The 23,011-nt window shown below is 45.9% G+C and overlaps 1 protein-coding gene across 2 annotated transcripts in view; it reads left to right on the top strand.

Annotated features, from left to right (window-relative positions):
* The window catches only part of LOC119442913 (RING finger protein nhl-1), a 130,117-nt gene that overhangs the window by 3,575 nt on the left and 103,531 nt on the right, over positions 1-23,011 (top strand). Inside the window, exon 1 of one of the 2 annotated variants that reach the window (XM_049662455.1) lies at positions 4,623-4,751. The exons of the other annotated variant lie outside the window; for it this stretch is intronic. The gene's annotated coding sequence lies outside the window, so the exon portion shown is untranslated. Of the gene's footprint in view, positions 1-4,622; positions 4,752-23,011 lie in introns of those variants that run through there. 2 annotated transcript variants of the gene reach the window in all.

Below are 23,011 nucleotides of genomic sequence, written 5' to 3'. Positions count from 1 at the left end.
TATCCTAAATAGCTTTATATAGCAGATATAAATGATGGCACAGTGGAGGCGTTGTAAATGAAAACTTAAAGTTTATGCCAACAGTTGCGATAGTTGAACTCTCTTCGTCAGGGCAGTTTCAAAGTTTTCAAAGGCTCCGTGCTATCGCTGTCCGCCACTGGATGACGCAAGCAGAACGTCTTCTCGAGGCTCGCTGCAGCATCCCAGTTTCGGTTTCGTGCGCTCTGATAGCCGAAATTCGTCGTGTCACAGCAGTAGCACACCCAGGATCGCTGCCAGGGGGGGGGCAAGCACTTTGCATAAATGCAATTTCCTTGCTTTAGCCAGAGGAATCCAACAGCACATAGAATGCCTAATAATTATAATAATAACGACACCAAGGATGATGACGATGTTTATTTATTCAGCGTTTTAGTTCAAGTCTTGAAAGAGCTTCATAGGGCCAAGAAGCCGGTCTGCAGAGCAGTGCACGTGGTCATCCGTTGAAGCTCTTACGAGGGTCCTTCAATACACCCTGCTCTTACCTAAACGGTCGTGGCAGCAGTGAGTGGTGGCAGTGTCAGAGGAGGTCACTCACTTATGACTGATGGAGTGGGAGAACTCAGGAATGTCAGTAAAAGCGTGGTTAGAGCACCAAAATAATGTGTATGTTACATGCTGTCACTCACGCGTCGTCAGCGCGAAGGCGGCGACGTTAAATGACAGCAGGGTTTGGTCGTTCCGTACGTAAGCAGACACAGTGAAGGGAGCAGAGACTGGGGTCTTGCAAATTGCATCTTTTTTTTTTTTTTTTTTTTCGCCCAGAGCTGCTTCAGTGGAATTCAACGCCGCAACCATCGAACACGCGGTTGGTCCTGCTTGAATTTAAGAGTGAATGAATAAGTACAGGACAATGATAGACCTCAAGCCACCCCCTGAATTGTAATGACAATGTGAACAGAGCACTGAAGGTATATGTTGAAATGGTGGGGCTGGACACGTGGGAGGGGGGTTAGAGCCCCCCCCTTCCCGTACAAGCCACATAAACCAAAAGTTGATGTGGCTTGTACGGGGAGCTTGCTCCAATTTCCGCAACCGGATATACTAGATTGTACTGCAGTTGTGCCGACAACAGCATTGTTGTCACCGCATCCCCCACTCGGCATCAAACCGCAACTATGGCCCCCAACGAAACGGCGAAGCGGCGCTCGTTAGGCCTAGTCGGCGTCTGTGGGCAAGGCCTGACAGCCACGTGCGTAAAGCGGAGTTAGGTATCGCGGGTGATCAGCCGACACCTTCCGCGAATGCCTTCCAACTTCGTATATGTGCGCTTACTAGACGGATCGGCGTATACGCTCGCGTGTGGGCATACAACTACAAACCGATTGTGCGGGGCACAGTCTATAAGCTGACAGTGGCGAGAATTATCACGGTGGCGTGTGCGGTATCTGCATGCATTGCGACGCCCATCGGGCTCCGCGATGGCCGGGTGAACGCGTAACGCACTTGCGGCCTCGGTCATCATGAATTTTTAATGGAGTACGACTCTTATAGCAAAAGTCTGAAGAAGTTTTCCACCGTGCTGGCGCTCTTAAAAACAACAAAATCGATTTTACCGCCACAATTCGCTTTTTCGGACTTTGCGATTACTCGGACATTTTCGCGGTATTTTTTGGGGTTCGATCGAAATCGGTCGGTGACTGTAAATGTATTCATAGTCGGCCGCAAGTGATTGCGGCAGTCTGAGCACATTTCGAGGCTTCATTGAGTATCTGTAAGCCTGCTTCGTGTAAGGCCCGCACCCAGTAAAACTCCCAAAGAAAAAAAAAAGTGCGGTCCTTACACGAGTAAATACGGTATGTAACTTATGCTATGCAGTATAACGCCGCGGTGATAATTTCGTGGTTGTCAGAGCCCCCTAAGCCTCCTCGTTACGGCCTTGGTATATATAGCCCGTGAATACAATGCTTTTAAAGCTTTTCGATTGAGAAAGAGAAAGATATATCTTTTTCAAAGCACACTGAGTCGAGCGCTATGTCATGGGCTGGAACTATTATTATATATCTAATGCCTCACGCGCAGTCAACTGGCAGTTCAAGAACCGGAGAATACCGTGTGCGAAAAGCGATATAAAAGCACCGACTTTTGCCCTTGCGGGAAAGTCACAGATTCTGCCAGTGCGACGCACCCTCTATACGTGCCGGTACTTCCCGTAGCATATCGGGGAGCAGTATTCCGCAAGGAGCACTAAATTGCCGACACAATACAACGACAACCTACGCCAACCTACGCTAACACGCCGTTGTGGCTTATACTCTCAAACGCCACTCAGTACCTCTACAATTGCACTTTGTCGTTTGTACTCGAGCATTCCTCTTGCTCCTCGGCAAACTAAGCACTCTCTCTCTTTTCCCCTTTCATATTTTGTGTCAACGAGCGTCGGCTGGAGACAACGTGTGCCAGACACGGCAGCAGAACCGAGATTAGACTTGCAAATACTCGTGCCGCTCCAGTAATCGCGCGAGCGTCCGGGGGATACCCAAGGGGAAGAGCTGGACAAGAGGTCGCACGCTCCAAACGAGATTAGCCCCGCCTTACACACTCGCTTGGTTTAAGCCGCAGGAGACAGTCCGAAGGCACGGCAGCCTTCTTGTCACGTCTAACGGGCCTCGTCTTGGCTCGAGCCGCGCGTAAGCATTGGCTCGTGAAAAGAGCGGCTCGATCTTATACTTTGCTCTCTCTTTTCTGGTAGCGCTGCCGCGTGGCTCGTCCGTGCTCCCGACTGTCTCCCGGTCCCGGCGCATGCATTCACGAAAGCACAGTGGAAATTGAATTCACACCACTTTCGTCTTCTTTTTTCTTTTCCTTTCTTCTTTTTATTTATTTGCAAATGTCCTACGCAAACAACGGTAGTTGCTTGCGAACTTGACGAAAGATTTACGAGCACTTAAGGGAGCACGTGTCACGAGCTTCATGTTTATATTCATGATGTCATAGGCAGACGCCCCGGGGGATGCCCAGCCGCGGCGTGTTGTGCAGTTTTTGGTGACGAGAGATAGTTTCCTTACGTTTCTGCGGCAGCTGAGTGGGACATCTCGAGATTCGGCTTGATTCACGGCTTCTTTTCTGGTAAGAGAAGCAGGAAGGAAGCTAATAATTAGGCAGTGTAAACAGTTACACATTTTGGCACTGTTGAAAGAGGTATATGTACATTGGGCAAAAGACAGGGAGATCGGGCCGAGTTATGAGGTTCAGGTCGGTTGTTCGACATTGTTGAAAGGTTATATGGAATGGAGGAGAAGAAGAGAAAAAAAGTCGCAGTTTCGCCCGAAAGGCGAAGCATCGATTGCGGTAGCAAATTAGTAGACAGCTATACGAGTAAGGATAGCAGTTTTATCGGCCGCATAAACTTGTAAACATTCGCTTACTAAACTAATTAACAAGCATGGTGTCATGCTCTCACAAGCAGACATGAACACATCTCACTCGATGACCGCGCACACTCGCTGTCAAAATGCTGAAGTGAGGCACCGCGACTGCTGGAAAAAAAAAAAAAAAAAAAAAACTAGCTTCGCCGGAATCTTTTCAACAGCGAAGCTGTTTAAACCAGCCGTAATTTGTGGTTCGTATCGAGAAACTGCCGCGCCGTAGCCATGGAAACCAGGAGGAGGAGGAGACGCGGTCATGCGCACGCGGTCTCCTCTCCAGCTCTCTCCCTTCCCGACCCCCGCCTCTCTTCTCTCCGCGGCGCGCTGAGCCAAGAGAGAGAGAGAGAGAAAAAAAAAAAAAAGCTGGCCGATTGATATCGAGCGGCTAGCCTCCAACGCGTTCGGCGTCGGCAAGCAACAGCATTCTTGGCACTTTGCCAACCTTGGTTAGCCTGCCTGCATTTGTGGCACGCCAGGAACGCTGTCGCTCGTAGACGCCTACGCGTCCAGCGCTAGTCACGCGAAATGTCGCGAAAGGGAAGGTACCTCCGAAAATGATCGCTCGAGAATACCTTTCTACATGCGTCGTTAAGTTAAACCAAGTTAATACCTAGCAGTAGCATCCAGTAAGACTTGAGGATCGATAGCTTCGCTGTGCCTAAGCTTTGCACGACCGAGTGCGAACTTGCCCGTTTTTTTTTATCTATTTCGGGAGGATTACACCGTAGCCGTAGGGCATGCGCGGGATAAAAGACAATCAAATCAAAGCTTGTAACTCTGCACCGTGCAGGCACTGCAGTAACGTATCTGCAAACTTATGACGAGGGGTGTGACCGTCTACTCTGTGGCATGCACTCGCCGGTGGACATCGTCCGATCGGCACGTTATTCAACAAGCACTGGCTGCTGCGCTACTGCGAAACCAGCAGACTATAGCGTCCCGCGGCGGAAGTAAATGACGGCTGGCACGCATACGCTTGCCTCTGGACGCAATCAGCGGGTCTTTTGAGCGATACGTGCCGAGAGACGCAGCTCGCGTCTATCACACGCCGGGTTCTCGTGAACGTAAGGTCATGCTTACGTCTCGCCGCGTGGTGTCGCACGTGTTCCTTCCTTCTAGGGAGCTTCATTCTGTCCGGCGTTCCGCCACGAGGCGTTCCTGTGGCACGTGTGCGCGACTGGGCGGCAATGCGGAGCTGCGTCCACAACAAGACGCGCACGCGCGCTGCTGGACTTGGCGCATCCATTGTTTGCCGCCGCTATTGTCTCATTTACCCTGAATCGTTGACCCGCTGGTTCGCCGATACTGCACCTAGAAGTCCTGCGCCTCTGACCGACGCATTGTGTGAGTCCACCTTCCTTTGCTCGACGCCTTTGGTGCGTTGAACCGCTTTGCAGATGGCCGGTCATTCGGTTCGAATATATAAGGTGTAAACGGGTAAATAGTTCTACACTTTTGATGCGACTTGGCGTCTGTAACGTCGTGTGTATGTCGTTGTTGTTGTTTCTTTCGTGCCACATTTAAATTTTCCGAAAGCACTGGAACTGCAACGGGTTTAGTGGTAAATCATTTAGAGAAGCAACGCATTTAGTTGCACGTAAATAAATCGTGTCTTGTGACTTCTTCAGCTCTCTTGAAGGGCTACCCTATTTTTCATCACAGTTTAGATAGTTTGATAATAGCCAGCACTTCTGCTAGGCAGTTTGCCAAAATAATGGTGGTGTATCCAGTTTTTAAGTACATGCGCGCACGCGCGTGTTTGTATATTATGAGATGGATAATGTAGACGCTGCTCACACAGTGAAGGCACGCGTGCTAGCTCGCGATTAATTGCACTCTGTCTTCATTTAAACAACGAGTTCCGCGGGCGTTGTTGGGCGAAGGTGTAGTGTGCTAAGCTCACTTGCGCATTTGCAGGAAGTTCTATTCCACTCTTTTGTGAACGAGACTGTCCCACAAACAAACAAAGACTCCTAATTTGCTTCCAGTACAAACAATTATGTTCCTTACTTGATCATTATAGATGTGTGAAAAGAAATCCGCGCTGAGAACCGAGGGACAACTGAACGCGTTACAGCTGTGCTCTTTAGATGCCGTTCGTCGTCACTTCATGGCGTTGCTAGCCTCGCAAGAAATTGGTGATTGTTTCAGTTTCTGTGATCCTTCGTCTTCCTTAGAATTTGCTTTTAATGCGAAAGCGTTATACGCCCCATGAAGCGGAAAATCCGCCGTCCATTGTTATCATCCGATGGTACCAAAACCCACGTGACCAAGTGATGACGTCACGTTCCCGGCGTTAGACCTGCTGCTACTCGCACTGCGAAATCCCACGGGGAACAGCCACGGCGTCGAACCTGGCCAACTCCCAAAGATTAAAGTGGATTAAGGTTGGTAGAAATAAGAGCAACGTGGATTAAGGTGGAGCTTTAATTTAAGCTGATAACTTAGACAAGTCCCCATGCTTTCGCTTCAAATCACGTAAGGATACTTAAGTGACTGTCAATTTTTCTTGTTAATGTTTTTGTGCACCTTAAAAGGGCACTAAAGAGAGAAAAGATTAGCTATGTTAGTTAATTAACTTACTGCACAATACCAATAAATTCATACTTACCGTTACCTGGTAGTCATACTTACCGTTACCTGGTAACGGTAAGTATGACTATGGTAGAAATGACGCAGAAATGAAGGAAGAGTGGCGGCGGCGCCTTCAAGTTCCCGCACCAGATCGCCGTGACGTCATAAGTTACGAAGGCGTCTTCGCAGGTCATTATTGTTATTTTTTTTGTCGGTAGAGGTGGACTACATCGTATTTTAAAAGAACAAAAGGCGGAACTTGGCAAGCTTCATTAAATTTTACTGAAACACACCAGCTCAAGTACGAAGAAATACTTAACTTCTTAACTTCCACACTGACCTATCTATACCAGTGCCGCGGTTTCGGCGGGCAATTCAAGAAACAGGAACTTTGGTCTCCGTTTTCTATTCTAATGCTCAACTTATTACGGCAAAATTTACGAAACCTGGAGTTTTGAAAGAATACTCTATCCGTCTAAACTGATTTAATGTTTGTCTATATACTGACTGCCCCTTTAACAACCCTTATTAGCGTTAAGCTCTATCCGGGATGACAGTGCAGCTTTCCTATACAGTTTTCAGGGTGCGTACCGCGAAGCAGGGCGAATGTAGAGCTTGCAAGTGTGTGTCGCCCTTCTTCGTTCTTGTTTCGTAAAGTTAGCGCTACTTAAGACCATGCTTAACAGGGTGCGTCATTTTATACACACGTGGCATAACCATCGAGAGGCCCAACCGTGAAGCACGCTCATCGCTGGCCTTGGGAAGAAGACGGATTATAAGACGGCGGTGCTTCGAAAGCCCCGACACCAAGGAAAACGAACATCGTTTGTACGAGAGACGAGAACTCGTTAAAAGCGTGCTCTGGTTGAGTGTGACGATGTCATCGCAAGTGCGTAGAGGCTGGAATGGAATTGTGAACCGAGACAATCAAATCACTGCAGCATCCCGTATACACGTAATTACTTGAAAGGGCGATGTAATATCGCAACGCCGTGTGTGTGTGTCGACAGGGTGCTTTATAGTTAACTTGGGCTAAACTTTAAAATTATACAAATGGTTCGTAGCACGACAAAACCAAGGTCATGTTGTTTGCCGTCGCTTGTAGATACTCAGGTTATTTTTTTTGCAATCAGCTTAATTAGATAATTCGTCTTAATTAATTAATCAACTTCTCAATTACTATAATTAGATTAAAAGTGTAAACGAGAAAGTTGTAGAGCAACATGAAAAACTCCCGATACAGCTTTCTGTTGCTCAATACGTACTGCATAAAAGGGTTTTTCAGAGCGTGAAAGAAGCTCGCGGATACACGCAAAATTGCCGCGCGACTGGCCGCTCGAAGCACTTTGCATGTATTCGCGGGCATCTTTCACGCTCGGAAAAACACTTTTATGTAGCACGTATTGAGCAACAGAAAGCTGTATCGGGAGTTTTTCATATTGCTCTACAACTTTCTCATTGACACTTTTAATCTAATTATAGTAATTGAGAAGTTGATTAATTAATTAGGACTAATTATCTAATTAAGCGGATTGCAAAAAATATCCTGAGGATCTCCAACCGACGGCAAACAACATGACCTTGGTTGTGTCGTGTTACGAACCATTTGTATATTTTTAAACTTTGGCCCAAGTTAACCAAAACACCCTGTATATACAGGGTGTTTCAGTTACCTTGGACCAAACTTTAAATATATGCAAATGCTACCTAGCTGGACAGAACCAAGGTAATGTTGTTTCCCGTAGGTTGGAGATACTCAGATTATTTTTTGCATTCCGCCTAACTAGATAAATAACCAACGTCTCAAATATTATAATTGGATGAAAAGTGTGTCCATGAGAAAATTGTAGAGCAACATGAGAAACGCGAATACAGGCAAAGTGCCTCGAGCGGCCAGTCGCGCGGCAATCGCGACTGGCCGCTTCTTTCATGCTCTGAAAAACACTTATGTAGTACGTATTGAGCAACAGAAAGCTGTATCGGGAGTTTCTCATGTTGCTCTACAATTTGATCATTGACACTTTTAATCTAATTATAGTAATTGAGAAGTTGATTAATTGATTAAGAATAATTGTGTAATTAGGCGGAATGCAAGAAATAATCTGAGTATCTCCAAGCGACGGCAAACATTACCTTGGTTCTGTCCAGCTACGCAGTATTTGCGTATATTTAAAGTTTGGCCCAAGTTAACTGTATACTCGTATAGCTGGCCGCTAAACTTTGTAAACTCTAGCACACCGAGCCCGTAAATGAATCACGTAATAGTGTCACACACACGCACACACGCAGGTATATGAAAACCACATGCAGTCTGCCTTGTTTGTTTGTTTGTTTGGTTTTGCGTTTCATTCATCAGCCGCGCTGGTGCTCGCAGGTTTGCTTGCTCGAAAACCGCGAGAGAATACTTTCCGGCGCGTAGCAACAACTCCTGTGATGCCATGCATGGGAAGCTTAGCGGTGGCGCTGACAGGCTTCTAACCAAGGCGCCCTGCTAATTTATTAAAACGCCGACGCAAGTCGTCGCGCGTGTTCGCACTACCGGAGCGTAAAATGCGAACAATGTCTTTTTGTTTGTGTGTTTCAATCCTTAATCAAATTACACAATCTGAATCAGACTCTCATGTAGATGAGGCAATGAAAGAAGTCGAAACGAGGACCAGAGTTTGTAAAGCTATGCTCATGCAGGCGTTTTCGTTTTCCGTGGTGTATGCACGAGCACTTTTCATTTTTCTATACAAAGAAATCTCTTACAAGCGATTTAACGTGGACGTGAGAGTCTGACTAATGACTGTTTTCGGGTAAAAATAATAGAAGATAACAAATCAAGAAGACTGAAATGAAAGGAAGTGAGAAAGTCGAAAAGGGCCTCGTCGAAGTGGATGACGCCTATTTTTGTAGCTCCTTTGGTGATTTTGCCACCATGGGCGTGTTGTGTGTGTGAAGCAAGGTGAATGTTGCAAACAAGATCGCAAGCCAGCTCAAATCGCTATTTTGGTCCTGGTTCTCATTTTCTTTTAGTTTTTTCTTGTTTTTCTGCTTTACGTACCGTACAAACTCTTGTATTAGCCGCAGCATATTTTTTTTGCAGTATATTGCGGTATGATTACGGTAGGCTATTACACAGATAAAGGCGCTTCTTCTGTCTAAAAAGTTTTCTCAGCCATCATCTTGAAGTGGGGATTCCAGTGATGATGATGTGCAATGACACCCCGTTTAAGCGGGTGTATCTATTGAAATATAGCGCTTTGTCTGTCTGTATACTGTATATTGTATTGTTACATATTGCCACGTAGCCTTCTTCTTTCTGGTGTTTTACGTGCCAAAACGGTAAAACCGGTTCTGAATATGAGGCACGCCGCAGTGGAGGGCTCCGCTTTGAGCACCAACAGCGTCCATGACGACACGCGGAGTGCGCCTGTCTACCAGCCTGCGTGCGCACGAGCTTCCACCGAGAAGCTGCCCCACCAATGGGAAACGACAGCGTGTGACTTCATCAAGGGAGGCTGTGAGCGGCGTTCGAGGACAGCGGCACGCGACAGAGAACGTTTTCGACTACCTTTGCTATTCTAGCACACTGTAACAGCGTACTAGAATAATTCTAGTACACTGTACCTTTGCTGCGCAGGCAACAGAGTGATCCGCTTTAGCTCTGGGCACAAGTTGGCCCCTAAATAAATTTTTCGAAACCTGTACGTCTTGACTGAAGTCGCTACAATATGCCTGTAAAGACTCCGACACGATGCTTTGGCTGCTTTTATTTTTTCACGAATACTCTAAACGTCTTTTGCTTATCTCTACTGCTGGCCTGTTAATGCTCCTAACATTTTTGAACCTCATGCAGCGCCTCCTGAAAGTAGGCGTTCCCAACGGTTACGGCTGGGTGAATATCTGACGTTCCATTACAATGCCCCGAGTTGTCTCGGGATTTTTTCTGCAGCGTGCGGACACATTGCTCACCCTGTTGCTTATATTCGTTGTAGTTCACGTAGACTTACTGTATATGCATCTTTGGTAGCATATACAGTAACTCTTAAGTTCACGCATCTCGTGGCGCTATCTCCCGGCCGTTCGCAGCGCTGTGTAAGTGAATAACGAAAGGGAGCAACGAAAGAGCGCAATTCACGCGCGCCCACGAGTGTGTGGGCAACACACTTCTCAATTGATCGTGGAAAGCTTTCACGCGTTTTGATTAAACATAGCAACATTTTCATCGCACGCAGATAAAATTATGAACCTCTTAATAACGCACCTCTCAACTAACCGCTGATTTCGGCGCCACGGCGGAGCTTATAGAATGGCTCAGATTGCGGCGCCCTGGCGGTATACAGGGTGTTTCAGCGAACACTCTCAAAAATTCTTAAAGATTGCCTGTGGCAGATAGCACAATTTTCGTTCATGAGCTAGTCTACTCGAAGAGGCGGACATTACTTGCACAAGAAATTGAAATGCATAATTGAAGAATTACCAATAATTCACTAATTAAGTTTTTAAATAATTACCTGATGGCTCATATTGCAATTTACAAATTGTAGCCGTGGAGTTCGCAAGGCGGATCCACTTAGAACGAATCCTCGGGATGACACCAGTTTCGAGATATTAATTATCGAACTTTGCGGAGAAATGCATTGGCATTCCAGTTGATTTTGTGCTTCAATGCATAAAGCGCCGTTTTGTTAAGCAACTAACTGGAACGCCAATGCATTTCTCCACAAAGTTCGGGAATTAATATCTCGAAACTAGTGTCAACCCAAGAATTAATTCCAAGTAGATCCGCCTTGCGAACTCCACGGATACAATTTGTAAATTGCAATATGGGCCATAAGGTAACTAGTTAAAAACTTAATTAGTAAATTATTGTTAATGATTTGGTCGTGCTTTTCAATTTATTTTGCAAGTAACGTGCGCCTCTCCGAGTAGACCAGCTCATTAACTAGAATTGGGCTATCTGCCACAGGCAACCTTAAATAAATTTTGAAAGTGTTCGCTGAAACACCCTGTATATCGAATCAGTAGTTTAGACGCTGGAATGACTCCACTGCAAAATTATAAGCAATTATACTATGATTTTTTTTTATCTAGCGCAGAATCTTCCACTACTGTTGCGGGAGGATCTGTTTCCAGATAATGGCGTAGAAACGTATATTTCCATCCAACTTGGGAAGAAGAAAAACCGGACTTGAATTTCTTGAGGCACGTGGTGGCGTTTTTGATAATTACACACTCATGGGCGTGGTATCCGAGATAGGGCAGATAGGACTACCGCGGAGGCCTTGGCACGAGGCATGAATGCCGATGTCGAGCTGCGCGCACGTGTAGCCTCTGAGACCATGGCACGATCCCGAATCATGTCCTCGAAAGATTTCCCCGCGAAAATTAACCTCTATTCACAAAATCAAACTACAGCTAGACTCTCGCAAGCTGAGGTGGATTACGCAGGACAAAAAGTCCACAGCGTGCCTCTGTGGCTTGGCTGGGATATATACGGCTCTTTCCCAAGCTTTTCCACCTTCTAAAGTTTAGCCTGCGGCTAGGAAAAAGTGCGAATGTTTTTCGCGCTGCTCTGCATGGGTTCCAAGTCGACGGTGCGGATATTACGCGTGCCTTTGCGGTATAGATCGGATAAACAGCCGAGCCGTCCGGCTGTAGTGACGTCACCAGTTGTCATTCCCGGGCACGCTCTGGTTCGTTCCTGAGGCTCTTATTTATAAACGACTCCCTTCGCCGCATTTTTTTGAAAGAAAGGTGAAAGAAACGGAAGAGGTGCGACTGTTTTGAAGAGTTATAAATAGCTTTTAAACGAGCAGCTGGGCCTCGCGAAGGCCCCCACCACAACAGAAATAAGAAATAGAATGATGCGAGGTGGAGGGCAAGTTGGCCAGAAGTGGCATTCCGCGAATTGGGGTACCTGGAGCTGCAAGGATGGCGTCAAGCTTGTCGCTCCAAAGGACCGAGCACTTTGAAATGAAAAGCAAGGAGTTTGTCTTGACAACGAGAATTTGGATCCAGACATTCCCTTAAGGCAGACGGATTAAGGGCCGGGTCACTGAAGGCGGACATTCAATAAATCTCCGATATTGCCGTTCTAGAAACATCGAAAGGTCTGTGTGGCTTAGTTGCAGCGAAAATCGTGGCTGAGAGGCCACGCTGTTCTTTCGCCGTTCGAATAGGCCGCGACGAACGGGATGACTTATACGTTAGGCACCCTAATCTGCTCCGGCCCTCTCGGAGCCTCCGTCGGGCTGTAGTCGGCTAGACGCCCGCATTATGAGCGCGCCACGTTCCCGCAAATATAGGGCCGGCTTGAGGGTGCTACTTAGTGGCACCAGTGAGTACTTCTGTGGTAATATACAATAAATGAGCGCAATTGTATCTTATTTCAAGTGATAAGGCAGAGTAGTAGGCCTTTTTCTTACAGCAGTTGACTGAAATTTACCAAATATAAGCAGGTTATTGTACGTCATGGGAGCTGGTAATACATTTTTCCAGTGTCAACGCAGTGGTCAGGAAGTTGTGGAAGTGCCGCAAAGCAGCGGGCGGAGAAGGCGCTAGATAGAGGAGAGGAGGCCAGACGGGACACACACATTTTCAGCGTATCGATCGGTAAGAAACCCGCCGGAAAATCGGCTATTTTGTAAGCTACGATAAAGCTTGCGCAAGTCCTTGTGCACAACGATCATCCCCTGTCGTTTATGATCAGCTGCTTCCACAAATAATCTTTCCGCGCTGTGGCGAAACCAGCAAGCAAGTATAGTATACCGTGCTAGGATAAAGTCTTCAGTACAAATTCTTTCATCCGCGTATCCTGAGCTAGGATTGCGCAATTATTGGTGGCACGTAATCGCGAACTCCGAAGCACCGGATCGAGCGGTGTTTCTCAGGCAACTTCTCAGAAATCGCCGACGGAGAATCATAGGCTACTAACTATACTCCCACCGAGAGTGTAGGTTCTGTATTTAAAGCGAAACTTTATATGTCTAGGCGAAATCGTATATGCCTAGGCGAAGTAGTCTGTGTACTGAAAATTGTCTCATCATCAGCATTGGCTCGAGCGTCGTCGTATTCTTCCGCAGCCGGCTCGTTGGCGCCCCTCGGGTTGCGCTCGTGCTCGGCACGCGCTCGTGCCTCTGCTCCCGCGTTCGTGGTCGTCGTCTTCCACAGCTGGCTGCATTGCCGCTCATCATTACATACATCGCCTCTGCTAGTTCCCGTGCCACCGTATCCTATACTTTTCCGTAATATTTTCGTAATATTGGAAAACACATGCATATTACGGAAAAGTAAGGATACGGTGGCACGGGAACTAGCAGAGGACATCATACAGAGTGTTTCAGCGAACACTTTCAAACTTTAGTTAAGGTTGCCTGTGGCAGATAGCCCAATTCTAGTTAATGTGCTGGTCTACTCGAAGAGGCGGACATTATTTCCACAAAAAATTGAAATGCATAATCGACTAATGAAAAAAAATCACTAATTAAGGTTTTAACTAATTACCTGATGGCCCATATTGCAATTTACAAATTGTAGCCGTGGAGTTCGCAAGGCGGATCCACTTGGAATTGGTTCTGAGGATGGCACCAGTTTTGAGATATTAATTCCCGAACTTTGCGGAGAAATGCATTGGTGTTCCAGTTAATTTTGTGCTTCAATGCATAAACCGTTTTGTTAAGAAACTAACTGGAACGCCAATGCATTTCTCCGCAAAGTTCGGGAATTAACTTTCTAGAAACTGACGTCATCCCGAGAATTCGTTCTGTCGCCCGAGTCTTACTTTTTGCGCCTAAAAACCATTTCTAGTAAAAATGTACATATTAATTACCACTATTCATTCCAAATGCAGTCTACAAAACAGACGTGTTTGTTCTTGTTGAGGTGTCGCGTAACTGTGAACTTTATGGTTCCTAAAAAAAAAAAAAAACAACTTGTGCGCGATTTTGCAAAATGACCAGGATTTTAATTCCTTGGGACGCCGGCATCGTTTCATTCAAATCAATTCAGCCGTTGACTAATTAGAATGCTCTTTCTTTCTTCTTGTATTTGAGTTAAGAAAAGGGCGTGGTGCCCAAGGAAAACTTTATTCGCATTGCTTGCGAAAGTGACTGTGAAGAAAGAGCGTGGTGTAATGATGATTGGTTGGTTGGTTAGTTGGTTGATTGACTGATTGATTGATAGACGGATAGTTAGATAGCTAGGTTAATGGGTAGATGGATATATATATATATATATGATAGATAGATAGATAGATAGATAGATAGATAGATAGATAGATAGATAGATAGATAGATAGATAGATAGATAGATAGATGTGTCGTGAGCTGCCTCATTTCAATCGTCCACGCGCCGCACAACATATCGGCTCTGCCCCACGTCGTGGAGCGTTAGGTGAGGACAATATATATATATATATATATATATATATATATATATATATATATTGGAGAAAGCCTTGAAGAGCTCTGCCAGCGTGAACGCGCCTGTCAAGTCTGGGCTTATTTCGAGCCGTCGCCAAGGTGAGAAGCGCTTGCACCACCCAGGGACAGCGCCTCTGACGGCCTCATTCGCTTCGTGTCCATGGCCCCATAAAACGCCTCCCATTGATTGGGCTGGGAATGTTTTTATCTTTGTTTATTTTTGTTACAGCTCACGTAAATGTGTCTGCGCGTGGAATGTGTTCACGTGTCCTCGTTTTTATTTGCGTCGCGGAATCTTATAACACTTAACTTTATCCCCTGCATTCAAAGCATATTGCCGCGGAACCGGAGTATTGTGCGCATTTGGCCCTAAAGCCTCCGGAATGGAGTGGCAGTCATCGGCAAATTTTAAATACAGTAGTATATTATCCTTCTCTTTCCGTACAGATAAACACAAGCACGTGCTGCAGCGTCCCCCCCCCCCCCCCCCCTCCCTTGTTGGTCTCTTTTTTTTGTTTTCTTTCTCAAAGTACCAGAGCAGTGAGCGTTTTAAGCTTTAGTTATAAAAAAGAAGTCAATAACTGTGGCAGCGTGGTTTGTCTCCAAAAGGACTAAACTCTCGTCCCCACTGGCTGATTTTCTTAAGGTGTCAGCGGAAATCTGCCTTCCTTTCGAATAGAACAGCCACTCCACTTCTGTACGGACGACAGAATCCAGATTTACGATTTGAATTGATATGCCGCTATCGGGTGTTTATTCGGAATTTTAGGTGCACAAATTAGCATCGCGTAATGTTTAAACCCGCTTGTTATTTATTTATTTGTTTATTTATTTTCTTTTTTACTACAGACAGCCTGCAGCCCCATACAAATATTATTGTATAGGGAGAATACAGGTAACAATTGCAAAGAAAACGAGAACCGCGAGTTTCGCCTCGAAATATAGTATCAAATGCTATGAGGCCAGTACAAGATTTCGTACGAATACACAAGTAACTAACACGAAAAGAAAATACATACGAGAAAACAGATATAGAAATACACCAGCGTATGCACTATATAGAAAAGCTACAAAGCGCACACAACCAAGAAAACTAGAACATTTGTAGGCATACAATGGCAGTCGCTAACGGCTTGGATCAACTTATTCCACATTGTAATTGTATGTAAATAGAAAAAAAAAAGACAGCAGAAAAAAGAACCACGTTTAAACACATTGGCGCGGCAAAAGTACTCGCGAACCTCTATAGCATCATCTCGATGGGCAGATGCGGAATGCTGTGGAAGTAGCTACAGATGAATGTTTTTATTGATTTCCATTTTACCGAAGCAGATCTGAAAGAAATGTTCAAATTACGTGAGCACGCGACGTTTCTCTATGGTTTCGTCGGGTAGATTAGGCTTTATTTTGGACGCACTCCCACAATAGTCGTAGTGGCTTGGCGAAATGGGCGGCGCAGTCCTGAACACGTTCCACCGTCACTGACAACGCAGAAGCAGGCCGCTCGCACGCTGCGAAGGCATTATTCTAAGAATGGCCGGATGTTACTTTATAATATAGAGAGCTTTAGAATAGGGTACCCAAGCCACAGCCGAGCTTTAGGGGACACAAACACCATTGTGGGCCCTTCGCGCTCTTTTGTGCCGCTTTGGGTTCTTTTGCACACACCCGGTGGTTTTCGTGCCCCAACGCTTGGGTACCCTAATCTAAAACCCGACTTGTACGCGTTACAGAAAGTAAGCGATTATGATTACAATTAATTCTTTCAAAAAATGTAATCCATTACAGTTACCAGTTACTGTCCCACGAAAGTAATCGAGTAATTACTGAAAAGTAAGCGATTATACACTAGCGTTACTTTCCTCCCCATCATTATTAACATTGCACAAATATATGACTATATATAGAATGAGCTCGCCTAGCTCATTCAAAGCATCATCTGCAGCCCTTCACACGTTATTTAACTTCAGTTAGAATCGCTTTTCAAAATCTTCTTTCATAATTTTCTCTCCTTTTCTTGTGAAGATATCTGGCAGCGACACTGAAAGCTCGCTCAATGTGCGCGACGGAGGGAAGGTCTGTGTTGTAACGTACGAACACCTTGCTCACAAAACTGTGGTTTGTCAAAACACCGCGATGTTCAGGTGTGGGTCCTCTATGAACCTTAGCGCTTCGTTGTTGCTGGGGCTAGGGGAATGCGCTTCCGATAGGGCCAGTGAAAAACTGAAAAGTCCTCCATCGGTAATTCCCTGACACAAACGTCTGAAATGGCCATCGCAACCAACCAGCGACCGTCACTGGTCGGCCATTTAAGTTCACTGTAACGAACGCCAGCAAACGTTCACCTTCCTTGAAAAGATGGCCAGATCTGTAATGTAATTTAATATACAGCTGCACTATATTCATTCCTAAGAATACCGTCCGTGTGTCACAATCACCGAAAGATGTGTGTGTATGAATCACGCATACATCAAACGGATAGAAACATACGCGTTTAACTGTCAAACACTTCTGTCTATACCAGGAAAGTCATAGACGGCACTACGCAAAAAAATTGAGCAGCAACTCTTGCGACCAGTGAAGTTCACTTAAAAGCGCTTCCAGGAGAGAGAGCAAAAAAAATTATAAGAGAATAGCTCAGAGTTCGGACTTACAAGAGACGTATGCGAATCTACAAGCCTGCCGCGTTCAGTCGATGGTTCCGCTCATGGTTCCGCTGCACACTCCTCCTCGCGCTCTCTTCGCTATCGCCGTCTTTCATCCCCCGCTGCTCTCCGCGTTCGCTCTCATCCTTCGCTGCGCTCGTTCGATTGCTTACGAGGTACGACGCCGACATTTGCCGCAGGGACGGGCGCCTAAGAGCGGCGCTCTAACTACAATTCTAATTGAACTACAGTAGGCGTTACCGAGTCAACAAAGCAATAGTTAAATTACAAAATTACCCAAAGACGTAACTGATTACAATTTATTACGCGTAATTTGTTACGTACAAGTCTGTCTAAAGCTCTTTTACGTGCGGTGGTGCCTTCCTGAAGTTACGCCTGATGTAATTTAGCATACCGCACGGCCGGGTTGCGATGCATACTCTAAATGGCTTATACCAGGTTAGACAATCGTAAAAATAAAACTCCGATCATTCGTTGTTGCGCCCTTTTCTTTTTTTTTTCAACCGATGACTCATGACCGACGACAGAATTAAATGACTGAAACGCGTTTTCTAGAAAATGAGGTGCCATTTTTCATTTCGTGCGCCATTGATGTAGGACATAGTTTAAACCCCAATGGAAAAAAAGGGCATCAGACTGAAATTTAAATTCTTGGGTTTTACGTGCCAAAACCACGATTCGATTATGATCGAGGCACGCCGTAGTGGGGGACCCCGAATCAGTTCCTACCACCTGCGGTTCTTTAACGTGCACTAAAAGCATGATATACGAGATGTTTCTTGCATTCAGTCCCCACCCGTGACCTCGCAGTTAGCAGCGCAAAGCCATAGCCACTGAGCTCACATGGTTGGCCGACATCAGACGCATTCCTTCACTTTTACGCATATTATGAATAGATGAATTCCCGTTTCTTCTTATATATTAGCTACTCTGCACTTACGCGTCCTAGAAATATGTAAATACTCTTGCTTACCACACACGCGCGCACGCACGCACGCGCGCACGCACGCACGCACGCGCACACGCACGCGCACACGCACGCGCACGCGCACACGCACGCGCACACGCACACGCACCCGCACACGCACCCGCACACGCACCACACGCGTGCACGCGCGCGCGCAAGCACCACGCGCACACGCACACGCACGCACGCACGCACGCGCGCACACGCACACGCACACGCACACGCACACCACACGCAAAATAAAATAAAGTGAAAGCCGCAGAATATATAACCACTACCGCTTGAAAGGGCTTCAGAACAGCCAGTGTTCTTGCTGGAAATTTGCATGCTTGTTGTTTTATTGTTTGTTTTTCTGCCCTTGGGAACCTGTGCTCTATCGCGATGGGGTAGTGCTCTTGTTTACGAGCAAGTAGGGTATCTAGACTTCCGACTATAGTGTCCTAGCTGTTTTACTAATCGTGACGGGGCGCATGTGCAACCAAACAGTACTATATAGATATATAAGATATATATATAATATATATATATATATATATTATATATATATATATATATATTGGCCTGTGAATAAACAGTTCATAGTAGCGCTCGTCCTCGTCTGTATTTTTTGTTTTTTTTGTATGTGTTTGGCCGTCAATTTGCGCTGAGTTATCGTAATCAGAAGGCGCTTTCGTGTAATTCCCATGGGCCATTTATTTTCACATTCCATTTCTTCCCATACCATTAACATCACTTCTTGCCGCTTCCGGTCAACCTCCTTGCCTTTCCCACACCGTTTCTCTCTCTCTATTTTGCCGCGTGGTTAGTCAGCTGCCAGCGTCGCGTCCTCAATCGATCATTTAGTGGGATATCGGTTCCGCGTCTTTCCGCCGAGCGTTCATCCGCGAATTCAGTGGAGCTCCATGCATGGTTGAGTCTAAACGAGCGGCGACAGCGTTTCCATCGACTTTATTTTCACATCAAATCAATCAATCAATCAAATCAGATTTTATTTCAAATACATTTTGACAGATAATGTTTACTGCTCAATCTAAGCACATCGTGCTTGTTAGAAGACCAAGCAGCAGGTGGTACATCTTTCAATAGAGATATGAAGCGTTACAGAATTAGTTCAAATTATACAACTTCAAAGAAAATATTCCAACACACAAAGAATAAATACTATGTTTTCCAGTCACGTAAGAATACAAATAAAAAATCTCATATTACAATAAACAGTTGAATAACACTTCCTCATTTGTTTCATGATTTTGAATTTTGAATTTATATCATACAGTGTTGCATCAAGTTCATTAAAAATATCGGGGACATAATAATTTCTTGTTTTCTTTGCATAGTTTGTTAACACTCTTGGCTTAACAACATATATAACATTACATGGCACTATAGAGTGCTTTAAAGAGTTTGAGAAAATGGTTGAAGCAAGTGGATTAAGAGGAGGAAGAGGGGAGAGGGGGCGAGGTAGGAAGGACAACCTACTGCGGTTTGCCTGAAAAAAAAAAAAAAAAGAAATAGCGTGGAAGGAGGGGATTCGTTAGCAGTTTAAACACACGGGGCCGCCCATCACGCCTGCAAGCGGTCACTGAAGCCAGTAAATTTCATAAAGTGTAGTAACGCCCGCGTCACTTTGTAAGCCTGCCACGCATGCATGGCGCCATGGGCCAGGAATGTTTGTCGCGGAAAAGGGTCTTACAGTCTAGCCCGTTTACCACAGCCTAAGTGGATTAGCGTAGCCGTAGGCATATAGTGTAAACGAAATTGCGCATGCGCGAGACCGGAAATCGGCTTGAGTTAAAAAAAAAAAAAGATTACGAGACACGCCGTAGTGGGGGACTCCGAATTAATTTTGTCCACCTGGGGTTCTTTAAAGTGCATCCAGTGCACGGCATGCTGACGCTTTTGTATTTCTCCCCCGGCGAAATGCGGCCGCCGCGGCTAGGATTTGATCCCACGGCATCGGGCTAGATCTAGAAATATATACTTGATTAGCTCAAGCAGGCTAGGTGACTCTTTGTCGTCGCGCCGTTTCGAAGGGGATGATCATAAATCATCATCATCATCATCATGGTCATCAAGGAGCTCGAAGAGTAGCCCGTGAGTGTACAAAAAGGCTTGCGGCGGGAACGTGCGGTTGATGAGGTGGATCGAACGACGTGCACAGTCCCCATCCCAACGGACTGCGCGTCCTCTGGACGATTGCCTCGTTCCCTGCTTCCTAAAGATACCGCAAGTTCCGGCGAAAAAACAAACAAAAGGAGGACATACTTTTTTCACCCGCTCCACTGGCATTTCCGCAACGCCACTGTTTCGACGCCACTTGAGAATAGACGCTGAACGATGATAAGAAAGCCAAACTTGCACTTCCGTCTCGCCGACTCCGTGCAGTGCAGCGAAATCGAAGGGTACCGTCAACTGAACGAGAACCGCGTTTCTATGAGAACAAACATTGTGCGCCGCAAGTTCGTTCGTGGTATTACATGTCTCTTACAGAAAAAAAGGTCGCGTCGGTTACTAACCGAAATATAGTAAGTGCTTGTCACAAAGTTGACTAAGATTCTGCTAAGGACAGTTGATAAAGCCGCTCGTAGATGCATCACTATCCAAAGGAGGGCTACATACGACTAGCGCAGGTAGTCAGTTTACGATAGTAATGGCACCGATATAGTGGTATTTGCTACCCAGTCAAGTTGGTGGAGCATGTCTGGCTTACAAGTGGCGATTCCATTGCGAAGAAATAATTAGGTCGATTCTGTTCCAAAAGTCTACTATAAACATATGTGAAGAGATGAAAGAAAAAACGAGGACCGGATTGCCACGCAGTTTAGTGATATCTATAGCACCATTAAATAATGGCACGTAATGAGGGCCATGACAGGAACGTTAGGTTGCGTTCAATAAACTGCACTGTACAAAAAGAAACGAACCACACAGGGCAACAACTCACCGCACAATACAATGATCGGGATGTTTATATACGTGATACGTTTATGAGAACGAACCTTATGAGCGTTTACAACAGTAACCTTAAGGAGCACCGATTGTAGCGGTGCACTTTTGTGTTGTACAGTAGTGTACAATTGAGCCAATGTTGTGGACTGGCGGAATTGCGATGGACAATGGGGAACCCTCCTACATGGACGGTACGTGCCAACAGCCACGCGTACGGCGTGTAGACCAGAGCTCATCTGGTCTGTCCTGTATTGTTTCAAAGCTACATTTTAGTTAATCTCGCGGTAGCAGGTTGGCAATTAAAGAACAATATGAATGTCAAAGTTCAATTTTTTTAAATTGCGCGCCGATACATTTGTGCCGGTACGTTATTGTGACATCACGGAGTTTAAAGTATTATCCCGTATTTAGACCACTGTGGTCTCAGAAAATGCTCTTGAAAGTTTCTGAGTTCAGTCTAAGGATCTTTTGGAATGTAGTTGAGCCCATCATTACCGGTGGAAAATTAAGATGCCTTCAAGCTCTACGACGTGACGGTGAGCTATAGTGCGGGCAGTTTTAAGACGGCGTCAACAGCCGTATTTGCTTTTTTCGTCTGTTCTGGCTTACCAATTCTCCACTCGCGGTGAGAGTGACTTTTTCGGTATGCATTTCTCCGCAAAGTTCGGGAATTAATATCTCGAAACTGTTATCATGCTGAGAATTCGTTTCAAGTGGATCCGCCTTAATTACGAACTGCCCGGCTAGAATTTGTAAATTGCAATTGGGTAAAATCTTGATTAGTGATTTTTTTGTTATTCAGTCGAATATGCATTTCAATTTTTCGTGCAAGTGATGTCCGCCTCTTCGAGTAGACCAGCTCATCAACTAGAATTGTGCGATCTGTCACAGGCAACCTTTAAACATTTTTGAAGATGTTCGCTGAAACACCCGGTATATATATTTATAACTATTGACTCTTTCTCCCTCTAACACAGCTCAATTTACTTTTCTCTTTAAGGTGCCGTTACTTGAAAAGGTTTCTGTCTTTCTCTGAGACTGTACACAGATAATTCTGGTTGGATGACGGGTTCCGCTGTGCTGCACAGAGTTGGCGTGACGGATACAAAGTCGGAAACGCCGCGCCCCGCTGGTCGCGCTAATCACGTTTAACCTTTGGGCTTTGCGGCTTCCGCCGCGTCAAATTCCCTCGAGTATGCTGGAGGAGGTCACGTCGGAGTGTGCCTCGGAGGGCAGAGAACAGCCGAGGAGGAAAGGAGCGCCGTGCCGGTCGCTAGCCAAGCGTCGCTAGTCCTTTTGCTCCAGCTGGTGAAAAAAAGTCGGTAACCTCGGAGGTCCTTTTATGCACTGCAGCGACAGTGTTGTTCTTCACGCTGCTGTTCTTATAGTAAAGCAGGATGCTCCCATGCGGGCTCTCGCCCTCTCTCGTTCGATCAATATATAGATAGACAGATAGATAAATAGATTGATTGATTGATTGAGGCATGAAGGAAGGGGACACACTCCGACTGGTCAAAAGCCTGGTGGTGAGCAGAATCACATACAGCCTGCCCTACTACCATCTCACACAATCCGAGACGAAACAGGCCGACACGCTCTTGAGGATGGCTTTCAAGACCGCTCTCCGCCTGCTGATGAGTACATCGACTGAGAAATTATTGGCGCTGGGGTTACACAACACCCTCAGCGAACTCACAGAAGCCCTTCACGTTTCACAACAACAGAGACTTGCGCGGACTCACACGGGCCGGCAGGCCCTACAAACCTTGGGCTTCAAAGTCACAACAACACGAACCCAAGAAACCTGCACGATACCTCGTCACGTCCAGGACAGGTATCACATTGCCCCAATACCACGCAACATGGACCCTAACCTACACTCCGGAAGGAGGAAAGCGAGGGCCCAATACATAGAGAAAACATTCAGGTTCGATACCACGGCCCGTTTTACGGACGTCGCTATGTACGGAACGAAGAAAAAAGTCGCAGTTTCACCTGAAAGGCGAAGCATCAATTGCGATAGCAAATTTGTAGAGAGCT

Source organism: Dermacentor silvarum, chromosome 2 (genome assembly GCF_013339745.2).
Source record: "Dermacentor silvarum isolate Dsil-2018 chromosome 2, BIME_Dsil_1.4, whole genome shotgun sequence".
In the NCBI taxonomy this organism is placed as follows: domain Eukaryota; kingdom Metazoa; phylum Arthropoda; class Arachnida; order Ixodida; family Ixodidae; genus Dermacentor; species Dermacentor silvarum.
Note: the sequence above shows the minus strand (reverse complement) of the source record. Positions and strands in the feature narration are given on the sequence as shown.